Here is a 15,809-nt window from a genome sequence, read left to right as displayed (position 1 = left end):
TATCCCACAGTCTCTGATTCCGTCGAAGTCCCCAAATCCCACTGGATCTTTAACAATCCAGTGCACAGGCCACCCCCACCATGAAGCCTTCTGTGATTCTCCTGCTAGAAGTCCTCCCTCTCACCCTTGGTCTCCTGTCTGCTCTTTTCCTATAAGCCATATATCATTTAATTGCTGGTTATTGTTCACCGATTTGCACACATTTTATTTCCATACCATGAGCCCCTTCTGACAGAGTCCTGAGCTTATTAATCTCTACCTACTCCAAAGTGCCAAACTTTGAGTAGGTCCCAAACCAGATGAACTCTGCTCAGGAAGTGTGAACAGAGTTAATCACTTAAATAATTAATAATGACATTCAGAAGCCAGGTGGCTGACAGCAGAGGTACAAGGAAAGCTCAGAACAGATAGGGACTTACCAGCTCCTTCTTCCTTAATGGAAGAGAAAACAGAGGAATACATAGGTTAGTAGAAAGGTTTAAGTAGAAGGGTGAAGCTATAGGTCACTGGAGAATACCAAGGACTTATAAGCAGGAAACCTGAGTTGGAATCTAAGCTCTACCACTATAGGTCACCTTCATTTCTCTGAGCCTCAGTGTCTTCATCTATAACATGGGGTCAATATGACCTACGCCACCAACATCACAGAACTGTAGTAGGTTGTATCAGTTAAGAGTGTGTTTGGCCGACATGGATGGAACTGGAGGGTATTATGTTGAGTGAAATAAGTCAAACAGAGAAAGACATGTATCATATGACCTCACTGATATGAGGAATTCTTAATCGCAGGAAACAAACTGAGTGTTGTTGGAGTGGGGGGTGGGGTGGGAGGGATGGGGTGACTGGGTGATAGACACTGGGGAGGGTATGTGCTCTGGTAAGCGCTGTGAATTGTGCAAGACTCTTGAATCTCAGATCTGTACCTCTGAAACAAATAATGCAATATATGTTAAGAAAAAAAAAAAAGAAGAAGAAGGTAGCGGGAGGGGAAGAATGAAGCGGGGGAAATCGGAGGGGTAGACGAACCATGAGAGACGATGGACTCTGAAAAACAAACAGGGTTCTAGAGGGGAGGGGGGTGGGAGGATGGGTTAGCCTGGTGGTGGGTATTGAGGAGGGCACACTCTGCATGGAGCACTGGGTGTTATGCACAAACAATGAATCACGGAACACTTCATCTAAAACTAATGATGTAATGTATGGGGATTAACATAAGAAAAAAAATAAATAAATATAATAATAGCAGATTAAAAAATAAAAGAGTGTGTTTGGCTGCAAGTAACAACAAATGGATTACCGTGGTTTCAATAAACAAGAGTATATTTTTCTCACGTAAAACAAGTCGAGGTAGGCGGTTCAAGGTGTGAACCTCAGTGATGCCTTAGGAGATCCAGGTTCTTTCTGTATTTCTATCTTAACATCCTTGCCATGTTGGTTCTCCTCCTCATGTTTGTCATCTCTTAGCCACAAGATGACTACCGTAGCTTCCGCAACATGTACACATTCAGGAAGAACAGGCAAGGGGCAGAAGCCCTTCTCCTTGTGAGTCTTTCTCAGCCAATTCATCCCCACATCTCTTTAGACACTGTGGGGCACCTGCCCACCTCCCAAGGGAGCTGAGATATGCCATGACTGATGTAGACCCATCATTATACATCTGGCACTGAGGTAGAGACAAAGCAAAGAATATTTCTGTGCTACCAGATCGATTCAGCAGGCAAGAAGGATGGCAGCTGGGTGAACAACCAACAAAGTCTGCCTCATGGTAAAACATGATAAAGCTGAGCTCCTCAAAGTGTGATCCCTACATCAACAGTATTAATAGCATCTGGGAACTTGTTAGAAATGCAAAGTGTCTGGAGACACCTGGGTGGCTCAGTCAGTGGAGCGTCCAACCCTTGGTTTCGGCTCAGGTCGTGAGATTGACCCCTGTGTTGGGCTCTGCTGCTCAGCCCAGAGTGCTTGGGATTCTCTCCCTCTCCCTCTCCCCCTTGCCCCACCCCCACCCCCTGCTCACACACTCACATGCTCTCTCTCTCAAAAAAAAAAAAAAAGAAAGGAAAAGAAGTCTGCCTCCACCCCAGACCTACTGAATCAGAAATTCTGGAGTGGGGGCCAACAACCTGTGTTTTAACAAGCCCTCCAGAGGATTCTGATGCTCACTCAGGTTTGAGAACCACTGGGATAAAGTTGAGAAAAAAACTTAGCAACCAAGCTGGAGACTCAGTGGTATTAATGACATGTATTCTTTATCAAAGCCCTCCTCTGGGAAGAGGGGAGGAAAAGAGGGAAAGGAAGGGAGGGAAGGAGAAGAAGCTAACCTGTACTGAGAACATACTCAAGGTGGGCAATGTCCTTGATGCCTTCACCTGTCTCTTCTCACTTAATCTGAACAAACCCCATTTTCACAGACTTGTCCAAAGGTATTCAACTGATGAATCATACAGCTCAAATTCAAATTCTGGTCTGATTCCAAGCCAGTGGACTTCCAACTGCTACACCTAAAAGGGAAGAGTCCTGGTAAACTTAGAAGGACTCAATTTATAAAAGTGTGATTAAAAAATAAAACTCATGTTCCTTTACTGGGCATTCAGAGCCCTCTGCCGTTTTGCTCTGATCTATCTTTTAGCCTTACCTTCACTACAGCTCCTCCCCCCCGCACTTCCATACCCTTATCCTGGCTCAGAGCCACCCCGAACACCTCCCCATTTCTTCAGCTTGCCATGCAGCTTCAAAGCCTCAACTCAACTCCTGCCCTCTGTAATGCCCTCCCTTCCCTTTTCTGCCTGTTGAACTTTATTCTTTGTAAATGATTAAACAACTAAAACTGACCCTCTATGCGTTCATGGTATAGTGCATGAGACCAACTTGGCACTCAACAATTGTGTAATAAATGAATGCAAGAATGCCTCCTTTGAATTCTTTTCCTACCAAGAGGCACCTCCAAGTTTTTCTCTCTAACCCAACAGCATTTTGCTTGCATTTCTGATTTCTCAATCTGTCCTGTGATAAGATGATATGTACGCCTCTGTCTCCCAAGCAATGTGTGAACTCCCAAAGCCAAGGTGTGGTCTCACTCATCTCTTTTATCTTCCATAGCACCCAGTGCAGGGTCTTACACTTAGTAAGTGCTCAAAAACCACACATATAGCATGGAACCACATAACCTAAAATGTACATCTGTACATTTCAAAGAACTTCAAACAACTGTATTTCTCAATTAGCTGATGAATCCTACCACTTTTAATGCACAAAAGCCTATTTCATACTAATGCTGTTGATGAAGGAGCAAACCTTTCCCTTGGATCAGTCCAGTGGATTTTACCTTGCCCAGTGCTTAGCTAATCCAATTCTGAGAATACAGCGTCACTGCTGGATGTTGAAATGGAGCCATTTTGGGAAGCTGAGCGGAAAACCTCCCAGTAGGAGTTATTTACGCACCTGCTGGATTGCCTATAATAAATGATACTGGCCAACTCACAGTGCGATCCCCTAGCCCTCTGTACCCTGGCCATTCCCTCTCTGCCTGCATTTACTGGATGACTTCCAAGAATGTTAGGAAATTAAATATATTTTGCAGCCTCCAGAAAGTATCAAGGGACAACTTTAAAAGTGATACTGAGCTGTAGATAATTGCATTTATTTTTTAAAAGTCTTTAAAAGAACACCTTTTTACAATAAATTTTGAGTGTTGGGGGAATGGATAGTGAGGGTTGGAAGGAGGGATCAGAGAGAAAATATGAAAGTGGTTGATAAAATCTGGTACTTTTCAGAAAATAGCACAGGTTCAAAGAAACCTTATAAACATAAATACCAAAAAAGGCAGAAAAATATATTCCATTACTCTGTCACTCTTGTTTGTCTCCTTAGGCATTCTCCAGCATTTTCTGGACATTCATTCCAAATAACTATCCAACAAGGACTTATTGAATACCTTCCATACCATGGGCCCAGCCTATGAGATGCAAAAAGAGAAAGGACACCAAAAGAATGACTGCCATTTCTTTTTCTTTTTTTTTTTTAAAGATTTTATTTATTTATTTGAGAGAGAGAATGAGATAGAGAGAGCATGAGAGGGAGGAGGGTCAGAGGGAGAAGCAGACTCCCTGCCGAGCAGGGAGCCCGATGCGGGACTCAATCCCGGGACTCCAGGATCATGACCTGAGCTGAAGGCAGTCGCTTAACCAACTGAGCCACCCAGGCACCCCATGACTGCCATTTCTTACACTTTTTTTAGCTTTTAAGAACTTAAAAATGCTTTCAAATACTTGATCTCATTCAATTCAATCTCACTGTATGGATGAGTAACCTGAGAGCATATGAGCAGAAGCATAGGAGCAGGATCATATGGTTATAGGTAAACTGAGTCAGGGCCCACGCACACGTCTTCTGACTCTAAGTCCTGTGCTCTTCCATCTCTACCTTTCTGCCACAAAGACAAGGACTGTTTTTAACAAGTTTACAACATACAATATATACTCCCACAATATGATAAACTTTAAAAGATGTCTTTTACGGAGTCCTGGGTAAAAAAGCATCGGAGTTAAATGTTAAACTTCTTCTACACAAGGTCCCCAATGAAATGACCCAGAGAAGAATAAAAAAGAAAAGGCTTTAGGGAAAGGGAGAACAAGAACAGGACAATATGGTTTCCTCATGGTAGAAAGTGTGGTGCCATCCCATCCAACCCTGCCATCCCATCCCACCCTGCAGGTGGGACCAGGTGACAGGAAGACACTGAGGGGCATCTCACAATTCCACCTCCTGAGAAATAGCAGTGCTTACAGGAAGTAAATGAGACTATGAGATCCCCACCAAACTTGACTGGCCCCCTTGCAATTGTGAATTTTTAAGGGTCAGAGGCAGCAATGATAAGGGTGCTGGCTCAGAGGAAGCAAAATTTACAAGAGCATAAAAGACACTTAAAAAGCCATAGCTAATTAAAATTTTCATTAAAACCAATAAAGAAGGGGTGCCTGGGTGGCTCAGTCGTTTAAGTGTCTGCCTTGGGCTCAGGTCATGATTCCAGGGTTCTGGGATTGAGCCCCTCGTTGGACTCCCAGCTCAGTGGGGAGCCTGCTTCTCCCTCTCCTCCCCGCTCGTGCTCTCTCTCACTATCTCTGTCATTATCTCTGTCTCTCTCAAATAAATAAATAAAATCTTTTAAAAAATAAAAATTTAAATTTTAAAAAGTGATAAAGAATAGAATGGGCACTGCAAAAAGTCAAAATCAGTGGTACAGTAAAGAAATTTGAAAAACTGCCATGGAATGAGGAGGAAGAAGACGAGGTGATTGAAATATGGGAGAAAAATTGTTGTAAAAAACATATAATACAGAAATCAGAGATGTTGGTGGGGGAAAAGAGAGAGAGAGAGAGAAAACAGAATAAATAAAACAAAGAAAATAAACAAAAACATAAAAGAAGAAAACTTTCCTGAGCTCATATATCCATAAGGATCCATCAGTCTCCTGTGACAGAAACGCAACACCAAACTTAAAAGAGTCTGGGAAATATAATTTCTATTCCAAGCAGCCATGTGCCCACATGAAAATCAAGAATTATGTTAGTAAGAAGGAAAATATGGATTGGGGGAACCACTATTAACCTCTGCCATAACTGAATAAAACATGCATATTTGCAGATCAAAAGATCTCACTGAGTATCCAGCAAAATTACCTCAAAGACTTCTACTACAAGATATATTCAAGTTCAAGAAACATAGAAGAATTTCACAATTATCCAGGCAGGGAGAAAAAAAAAAGCAGGCTAGCCTCAGTCCTATAACAAACATCAGATGACAATAGTGACACACCTATAGTTTTGAGTGTAATTGCCAGTCAAGAATTCTAAGCTCATCCACGTTGTCATTCATGTCTAAAGGAAATGCAGGAAATTTTTCAGCTACTCAAAGACTCCTAAAAAGTACATCCCTCACATCCTTTCTGAAAAAAGTACTTAAATTATACTCCCACCAATTGAGAAATGAATCAAAATAAGAAAGGAGAAGTTTTGATGAAATGGACCCCCCAAGGTGAGCACTCAAAGCAACTAAATATACCATCTAAGTAATTTTTAAAGGATCATTGTAAATGAGTTTTTAAATACAAACAATAATTATTGAAAAAGAAAATAATGTTAAAAAATAACACCAGGCATACAGTCTTCAAAATTCAATGAATATACACACAAAAGTTTTGTGCCTTTTATTGTTTGTAAATTTCACCTCAAAGTGGGGGAAAACTGCAAGTAATTATTAAACTCTGGTTAATGACATTTGTGCTGAAGTATTTAGGGCAAAGCACTCTGACCTCTTCAATTCACTTCAAAATGCATTTTTTTAAAAAAGATGGGTTGAATGGATAGATACATGATAAAGCAAGCAAAGTAGTATGGCAATGGTGGAAATGAGATGCTGGGTATAGGAGTGTTCACTGTAGAATTCTTCCAACTTTTCTGTAGTTTGAAAAATTTTATAGAACAATATGTTGGAAGAAAAAAGTAATACCTGGGTCTAAAATCCCAGATTAAATAAATAAAATAGGGAACTGAGTGAACTAGTGTAGAAGGGGGAAATAACAGGGCATTTGTTTCTTAACCTTACATAGGAGACAGTTGATAGGTAGCATTTTTTTAGATCAGTAATTAGAAAATTATAGGTTCCTATACCTGTGTTTTAAATTATCAAGGCAATTCGAATATAATTTAAAAATAGGACCTGTACATTCCATATTACTAGCAGGGGAAAAAAGAAAAAGAAAAAACAAACAGCATAGCAAAAAAACAAACAAACAAAAAAATTTAAGCAAAGAGCACAAAGTAGTTTAAAAAACAGAAAGCGTAAGCAACTTGACTAAAGTAAAAACTAACATAGTAACCATGACAATAAATATAAATGGTTTAAACTCCTATATTTGAAAAACGAAACCTACCAATATGCTATCCCAAGACAGCACCTAGAACAAAGAAAGGAAAGTATCAGAATAAGGAAAGATAAGCTAGCAAATATATCACACATGTAAACGCACAATCTATAAAGAAATCAGGATCACAATGTTCTCCATCCAAGTAGAATTTAAATGAAAAGCTTAAGTGAAATTTAGATAAATCCTGACAAAGTGAGCAGCTCATAAAGAAATATAATTGTCATGAACCTTTATATGTCACATAATATACAATAAAAAAAATAAAACAAGAATTCTTAGACATTCTGAGGAAAACTGATAGAAATGTAATAGTAACAGGAAGCTTTAAGACCACGTCTTTGATAGCTCAGAGAGGTAATATGCATACAATAATATAACAGTAAGTTAGGAAGCACCCCAGGTTGTGTTTCGGTCAGTGTAGAGCTGATCAGGACAATAACTCTGTTCACTGTAGAAGCTGTATTTTTCTTAATGAAAGCATACCACATGCAAGCTTCTTTGGCATCACATATGTGCACTGACATTTGGTATATGTTATCTACAAACCCCATCTGCACATGCGCTGCCAACAAACCATTCTCTACATGGGAGATCTAGCAAGACTCAGGAGCTATAAAGTCTAGAGAGGTTTCCAGTGTTGATTTAGAGGAAGAAGCAATGGGATGGGTTATAAGAACTGGAAAAGATTTCTTGTAACTGTTAAACTCAGATATTTCAAAGCGGCGGGTCCTAGTAAAAGATCAGATGATAGAACGAGGAGGTTCAGGGTCTCCCAAGCCAGTTTTGGTTCCCTAGGGCTAGATCCTGCTTTCACAAACAGAAATGAGAGAGTTGGGAAGATGAGTGAGGTGAAGGGAAAGCTGATAGATGGACATGAGGACATTATGAATTTGCAGTAATGAAAAGATAGCCCACTGGAGATGCTCTGGAGGCTGTTGGAAATTTAGAACAGGATCTGGGTTGGAAATGTGGATTGAAGAGTGACCATCACCAAAGTCAGTTAAGACCACACGATTCAAGTTACTGGCAGAGAGGATTTAGGATTAGCAAAACCCACGAAAGCCAGATGATGCGGACATGGAGAGCCAGGCAGAGAACTCTGTGCATGAATCGTAGGCAATGTAGAGCCGACAAAGGTTTTGGATCAGGAAAGTGGTTCTAATTAGTAGGAAATTTCCATTTTGAAGCCCAACTCTGCCTCCCTACATATCTGTCAGCAGCTGGTGCTTCTTCTGCCCTATGGGGTAACATAGAAATCATCTGCTGCCTCTTCCACATGTCAATAGAGGGAAAAGCAGAAACAGCATAAAGCCTTCATGCATTAACAGGGCTAGAAGGAGAAGACACAACGCACTCTGAGAAAACCACATTAATCATCAACCCAGGAAACTGGAACACTCTACAAAACCATTGCTATAAATTCAATATTTACATAAAAATCTGGACATTCAAGTTCTTGTTACCACAGGGAAGGAAAACATGTAAAGCTGCCAGAAAGAGAAGCCCACTTGCTACCTAGACTCACCGAATTCATAGTTGAGTGCAACATTCTCCTTTCACAGAGAAGAGAACAAAGTTGCCAAAAGACAATTGGCGTCTTGATCAATAGCATGTCCACACAATTTACAATTCCCACTTGACCACTCCCATGTTGGGGTTGAAGAAACCGTAGCCCCGGGGGCACAATGACCTGCCGTATGTCACATAGCCAGTAAGCATCCAAACTACGCGTAAACCCAGTTTGCCCTGCCACTCAACCACACAAACCAACCCAAGCAAGCCAGACAGGCAGAGAAGAAAAAAAGAAAAAAATGGCTGCATTGTGCCCGAAGAAGCAAACCCACGCAAACCTTATCTGTTCTTCGGAAAGATGAAAATCCCAGGTGATGGAGGCACTGCATACGCTCAGCTGGGTTTGGGGCGAAGTCACTGGGACCCTCTCTACAATTCCTAAAGAAGAAATAGCATCTGCCAGCTTCCCGCCCAGGGACCTTCTTACAAGTATGGTTTGGCTGGAGCCCAGCCAGACTTCCTGGGTCAGAATCTCAGGGTGGGGCCCTGGAACCTGAGTTCCTCAAAAGCCTCCCCAGTGAATCTCACTTAAACTCAAGTAGGGGAGCCACTGGGGTTTACATTCTTGAGCAACGAACACGTGAAGAGTGAATCCAGATCTTGTCCCCAAATCTGGGGGCAGACCGGACACAGATCATCCTCCTGCCTTCAGTGCCCAGGCCCTCCTGTGCCCTTCTGGCCCCCGCTCATTGCTCAGCTCAGCTCAGCCCAGAATGAGTCCTCCTGAAGGACATCCTTCTGCCATTTTAATTTCTAAAACCTGTCATAAAAGCAGCTCTTCTCTCCTAATGAGGTGATTGGTGCCATAATGCCATTAGGAAAGTGCCCCTGGCGTGAGGCTCAATTAAGAAAGGTGTATTAAATGATTTACATTTCTTTATTTAGCTGAAACACTAGTTCTAGACTTGCTAAGTAATATAATGTTAATGAGCCAGAGTATGGGGCTCATTTAATTCTATACTGTAGCTTTCTAATTGATGCGTTGTTCTTCCTCACCCCACTGTCCAATTTTTCTTCTCCTAATGCTGGAAACAGAGAGAGAAAAAAAAAAACCTATTCAAGGGTCAGGAGGCAAAAGGGAAAACCTACATAAAGACGGCTTCTCAGTCAGTGTGGCAGGCCGACCTTCCAGAGGGACAGGACTCTGTGTTAACTGTTGACCTTGCAGGTTTATTCTGGGCTTCAGCTAAACCCAGAGGCCAGAAGAGCGCCAATATGGAGGGCCTGGCTGCAGTGTTCCCAGCCCGAAAGATCTGCGGCTCTCCGGAGAAGCCCGGGGAAGGTCTGCGGTGTAGCCCACGGGGCCAACAGTAGCAACAGCAATTCCAGAGAGCTCACTGGAAATGCAGAAGCTCGTGCCCTACCCCACACTTATTAAATCAGAATCTGGATTTAACAAGACCCTCAAGTGCTCCTGACGCACTTTGAAATTTGAGAAGCACCGGTCTGGATCCTTCCAGAATAAATCAGAACTTCCCGGGCCTCCCTCAGAGAGATTTACCCACTAGAAGCCAGACCATTCCTATCCTCGTGGCAGCATTTCTCTTTTCTGAAATGTGACACCATCTTCATAGGAGAAAAACCTCTCTTTTATTTATTTATTTTTTTTTTTTTTAAGAAAAATTCCCCAAGTAACAGAAAAGACCAAGAAAGAGTTTCTGGACTTAAGAAGTTCGAAAGCCCGTATTTCATTTTACTCACATAACCACCAATCTCTCCTGCATCACACCCAAGGGCTGCCACTCTGTCTCTGCCAAGCCACAGTTACATGAAAAGCCAGGAGAAAAGCTCTCTTTCTGACACAGGAGAGCCAGGAGACCAACCTTCTCAGCTCACGGAATCACGGCATGTGGGAGCTGGAAGGGGCCTCAGAAGGCCCTTCCCACGCCTTCACCCCACAAAACAAGACACAGAGGCCCACAGGAGGCAAGTGATTTGTTCGAGCAACCTCTGCCCATGAGTGGCGGAGCCGGCTGGGACTGGGCCCAGATCCCTTTCCTCCAGCCCCGTTTCTGTCGTGCCGGGAGCCCCCGGGGTACTGTGCACGAGGACTAGCTCCGTGCCCATGTGCAAAAGCCATTTCACAAATTTGCACAATGTGAACCAATTCTTCTAAAGCAAACATAACACTGCACAGTTGTGAGCACCGCTGGGGAGAGGGGCTCCCCAGAAACCGCTTGGCTGCTGGTCTCCAGATCATGGATCAGCCAGGACATTGTGCAGACAGTGAACATCAACCCAAGCCATTCTCAAAAAACTTGAACTCCCTATCAGAGCAGAAAAGGGAACCAACTCTTTCTTTTCACCATCTTTTCTTTTCCTTTTTTTCTTTTCTCACTCATTTTCCCCTGGCAACCACCAATCTGTGCTTTGTTTTCTATGAGTTCAGTTTTTTAAGATTCCACATATAAGTGAGATCATATGGTATTTATCTTTCTCTGACTTATCTCACTTTACTCTCTTTCCTTAACAGGCTGCTCCATTCCAATTTTTGTACTGGAGCATTCTCTGCGTGAGAAGCCTGGTACCACCAGCTCAATGGAATATCTCCACAACTGACTGATGGCTTGCTTGTCCAAACTCACCATTTTTTTTCTTCAAATACACACAGTCTGACTTGGGGATGAAGACAGAATAACATAAATGTCCCTTAAAACCAGAAGTCTCAACCAACTGCCCCAAAATCTAGCAGACCCCAAGAAACTCAGATCCAAAATGACCAAGTAATGGCAGTGGAAACATCCACGTGAGAAAATCGGCCATGAGGAGGGGGCTTCATAAAATCCAGCCTCGTAAACCTCAATTCCCCAAAGCCCCTTTCTTTGCTACCTGCAGCAGCCAAACCACCTCTCTTCCCGTGTCAATGTGTCCCTCCAAGGTGGCCATCACCTCCTGTCCCTCTAATGCCTAAAATGACAAACATCAGCCTCATGCTCCTGTCTACGAGAAAGTGAGGTTTGTATACCCAGGGCTCCTGGAACGGACCTCCTGTTTCCTTTTCTTCCTTCCTTCCTTCCTTCCTTCCTTCCTTCCTTCCTTCCTTCCTTCCTTCCCCTTTCTTTATCTCTTTCTTTCTTTTTTCTTTCTTTCTTTCTTTCTTTCTTTCTTTCTTTCTTTCTTTCTTTCTTTCTTTCTTTCTTTCTTTCTTCCTTCCTTCCTTCCTTCCTTTCTTTCTTTCTTCTTTCTTTCCTTCTTTCTTTCTCTCTCTCTTTTTTGTCTTCCTTTTAGTCCACCCTGTCATTTTTCTAAAATGGAGAAAAGGGGGGGGAAAGCAGAGAAGCACACGAACCTTCCCCGCAGCGATGTGAGTGACTGCTATGTTTCCATGGCTCGCTTTCCACTGTTCTCCGTGACCCCTGCAGACTCCCCTTGTGAGTGAGTGTCCCGGAATGTCTCTTTATTAGGTGTCTGGAGAAGTAAAGCTGTCCTGATGCCAGCGCCCCCACACTGAGGACTTTATTAGTTTTTTAATTTTCTGTCTGGGTGCTCCTGCCGCATCAAACTTTCCACAGCTGTTAGGAGCTATTAAGTAAGTAGCTTCATCGGCCCTTTCCCCACCCCACCCCCTCCTTAATAACAAGAGAAATTTCTGGACATGCTACATGGAGCCTTTAAAATAAAGATGCTTTGTGTCTCTGGGGAGAAATTGTTGGGGGTCTGAGTGGGGAGAGGATGTCCTGCCATCAGGAAAGCACCTTGCCTTGTGGGTGCCTTGGCTTGGAGCAGGGGGGCCATGCTGACCACACGGGGGACCGTGCAGAAGTGGGGAGCCACTCCCTCAGCCATTCTGCCCAGCAAGTAGGGGACCGGGGGTAGCTCCGACTGTTTTCAGAGCGGACTTGGAATCCGGCCCAGAGCTTGATGCCCGGTTCAAAGCGTTCCCTCCTCAGTGGACATTCTTAGACCTGCAGCGAAGAATAAAATAGAATGACTTGCAAACGTTCCCTGGGGTAGGCACACAGCTGTGGTTCTGCTCAACAGGCCTGGCTCTTATTGCTCACGTCTCCCCTGAGAAAGAACTCCTGATCCCCACCCGCCCCCAGAGCCCCCTCCCTGCCTGTGTCCTCCCTTGATGCCCTGAGCCCATCATCCGCAGGACTCCTTGTGTGTAAATCCAAAGATGGGTGCACGCACACACACACACACACACACACTCACTCAGACACTCACAGGGCCATGTACTATTCGACCGGGCAGCCGGGTCCTTACCCATAGCACCCGAGGATCTGGAAGGTTATGGCCACTGGGTGGGCAGAGGAGGGCAGACTAGGCGCTTGAGAGCCCAGAGCTTTCTGAGCATCCCTCCCGGCTCCAGCCTGCCCATTTGCTTTCCAGCGGCTGCCTTTAAGCCTCTCTTTGAGAAGACCTTATTTGCAGGGTGAATGTGAAAGCCCCGAGAGAAGAAAACCCTTTGGTGATGCCCGCCTCGGGAACAATTTTGCCTCTGAGAGCAAGTTGGTATTTGGGGTTAATCCCTCTGTGGAAACACTGGGTTGAAAGCCCAGAGGAGGTCAGGGGTCTGATTAGGGCTTCTGTTGACATATAAACTTCCTGGTCCTAGGAGACAGTCGCAGGGGTGGGGGCAGGGAGCAGGGAAGAAAAGAAAAGAAGAATTTTTTTAATTAAATGGCCTTCTCTCTTAAAAATAAAATCAACGAAATAAGGTAGAGCTTGTGGAATCAAGGTTTGATAGGAATGTCTAGGTACGAATATTTTATTTTTTCAGTCAAGATTTACATAATAGGACTGAAGCATCTTTCGAAGTAAAATTTGAAATGAAATGCTGATATATATACACTCATATATGTATACATGTAATATGTATGTATGTGTGAATAGGCATATTAAAAAAAAAAAAAAAAAAACAGGAAGAAATAAGTTTAGTTATCTCCCGAGAACCACAGGAATGGTTTTGTTGTATTTTTTAGAGTGGGCTCTGATTTGTGTTTAGTTTGGTTTGGTTTGGTTTGGCCAGAGAAAATCATCATGAAGACTCTACAACAGGCAGATAAGCTGAAAATGATGGTATTTAAGCCAACTAAAAACTGCTATAAACACATACATACAAGAGAAGCCTAGATGACAGTATTAAAGACAAATAATACTTTCAAAAGAATTAAGAGAATAAAAAGACTTCTTCCATATGCTCAAAAAAAGGCAAAGTAAAACTGTGCAGTTGAGGTGGGGGGTGAGTGGGGGAAGGGGTGGGGATGCCAACATGGTTATCCAAAAAAGAGCAGTTAATTTTTAAGATCTATAATTGGAACCATTTTTTAAATTAAATTAAATTTTTTTAAAAATTCAAGTATTATTAACATACAGTGTTATATTAGTTTCTGGTAACGAGCGATTTTTAAAAGGATTAAATTTAAAGACAAAATACTTTTTTTTTTTTTTTTTTGAGAAAAAGCCAGGGTGTCAAGAGTCTGTCCCAGACATCTTTAAGAACATTAAACAAAATATCCATGAAGAAACTGTGGAAACCCTATTGTTTGGGACATTTGCAACCAGATAAAACTCAGGGATGTAGGATTTAAATCCCAAACCATCCCGTAATAGAAGAGAGATCCCCAACCCTAATGTCTAGTCTCCTTTTGTATCTCTAGCTGGTGAAATTTTTTTGAGGCTTTTGCAAATATTAAAGATGCTTCTCACTGTTTACTTTGTTAAAGAAAAAGGAAAGCATTTCTTTAAGAAATGGTCACCTTTCCACTCTGAGTCTCTAGCTAAGGAATCTTGGAAAGCCAAGCATCTAACATTTTGAAAATGAATTTGTCAACAAAAGTAACCAAAAGAAAGAAAAAAGTGAACAAAATTTGAAATCAAATCCTATAGACCATTCATTGCCCCTTCGAAAGAATCGAGAAAATTTCTAATTCTTTCATTTTTCTCAAGAAATCCTATAATCTCCCTAATTCATCAGCTACTTGGTTCAGGCTTTGCCTACTTGGCCTTTTTCCTTTTATGTCTCTCACCCCCTAAATGAGAATGGTTTCTTGATATTTTCCAACACAAATTCCGTCAAAGCATCTGACAGCAGGAAGATGGCTGTTTCAGTAGCAGGAATAAAAAGGAGACTAGAAGGAAAAGGAATGACGCACAGAAGTTAGTAACACACCTGCAGATGTAGAGTTCAGAAGTTCACAGGCTAAGGAGGTCCAGCAAGGGCACTGCTGAAGGCACGCACTGTGGAGGGCACCCTGACACAGAGGTCTGCAGCTCTCAGGAGCACTGATTTCGGTCAGCCCCCTTGCAGGACCACTTCGAGAGGGCGAGGCTGAATACAGTGGCTGGATAAAAGGGAAAGAATTCGGGACCCACAGGCGAGTATCAGAGGTTGTCAGAAAGCTAGTGGTGAGTCAGAGGGTGACATGAGACTATGTTATACGGGCAGAAGCAAGCCTGACAGTGCGCTCCCCTTTAGGCTCAAAATGCCAAGTGGCTGGGCTCTGGGGTCTGCAGTGAGCTATGTAGTCAAGATGACTACATAATTTATTCCCCCATCGGGACACTTCTGAGAGTCAAAGTCCGGGAGTCTATTAGAATTATACTGGGATAACCCATACAAGCTGGGACCACCCCAGGCAAACTGGGATGATGCTGACCCTAATTATGAATCTCCCCAAAGTCTAGGAGATAAAGTTTAGCTGCCCTCAGAACTGACTGCAGACAAGGCTACCCCCACCCCCACCCCGGCTGAGCTCCTTTTCCCCAGGGGAGAGGCCTCTCCAATGGCAAGGAGTGGACCATGAGGAAGTGCCTTGGGCAAATAAGTGTGGGAAATGGACCATTCCTACTCCCACTCTCTCTGGGAGACTCACAATATACATATTAGTAAATTAGAGAGTTTGAGAAGGCCTGCAGTAAATTAAGCTACTTAGCATTGTTCAACCGGGGGTCTTCCCAAAGGTGTTTGACCACTATGAGATCGTTTGTCTGCAGAACTACCTAGAACATTCGGGCAAACTGAGCCTTTGGAAGCCAAGTGTACAGGGCAGGGCTGGGATTCCAGGCCCTCCCTGGGAGATGGAAGCTGGCAGAGTACGCAGGAGCTTCCAGAGCTCCTGAGGATGACACTAGCAGATGTTCAGCTGGGTCAGGTAATACAAGAACCTACCCAGGGACAGCCAAAAGGCCTGTAGAAACATGTCTGAAGCCAACCCACGCTGTGAGCACGGAGCCTTTGAGTTCACAGAAACGTAGGCAGGTCTCCCTAGCCCACATGAATCCATTTCCTCCAACAAGGAAGACAACAAGGACTGCACTTGATATTAAGGCAATGGTAAGCCTGACCCAAACTCGGCTGAGACAG

At 43.1% G+C, this 15,809-nt stretch overlaps 1 long non-coding RNA gene across 5 annotated transcripts in view; it reads right to left on the bottom strand.

Moving 5' to 3' along the window:
- Positions 1-6,112: 6,112 nt before the first annotated feature.
- Positions 6,113-15,809, bottom strand: part of LOC123863507 (uncharacterized) — a 33,697-nt gene continuing 24,000 nt past the window's right edge. For 4 of the 5 annotated variants that reach the window (XR_010408009.1, XR_010408003.1, XR_010408016.1 and 1 more), the window contains one exon: positions 6,113-12,402. This is a non-coding gene — a long non-coding RNA (uncharacterized LOC123863507). Of the gene's footprint in view, positions 12,403-14,615; positions 14,788-15,809 lie in introns of all 5 variants that reach the window. The other variant, XR_010408007.1, reaches the window with a different exon arrangement.

This window comes from Mirounga angustirostris, unplaced genomic scaffold (assembly GCF_029215605.1).
Source record: "Mirounga angustirostris isolate CCGP_5_RB_7025 unplaced genomic scaffold, mMirAng1.0.hap1 SCAF_1, whole genome shotgun sequence".
NCBI classification, from domain to species: Eukaryota; Metazoa; Chordata; class Mammalia; order Carnivora; family Phocidae; genus Mirounga; species Mirounga angustirostris.
The sequence above is the reverse complement of the archived record's forward strand: the minus strand, read 5'-3'. Positions and strand labels throughout refer to the sequence as shown.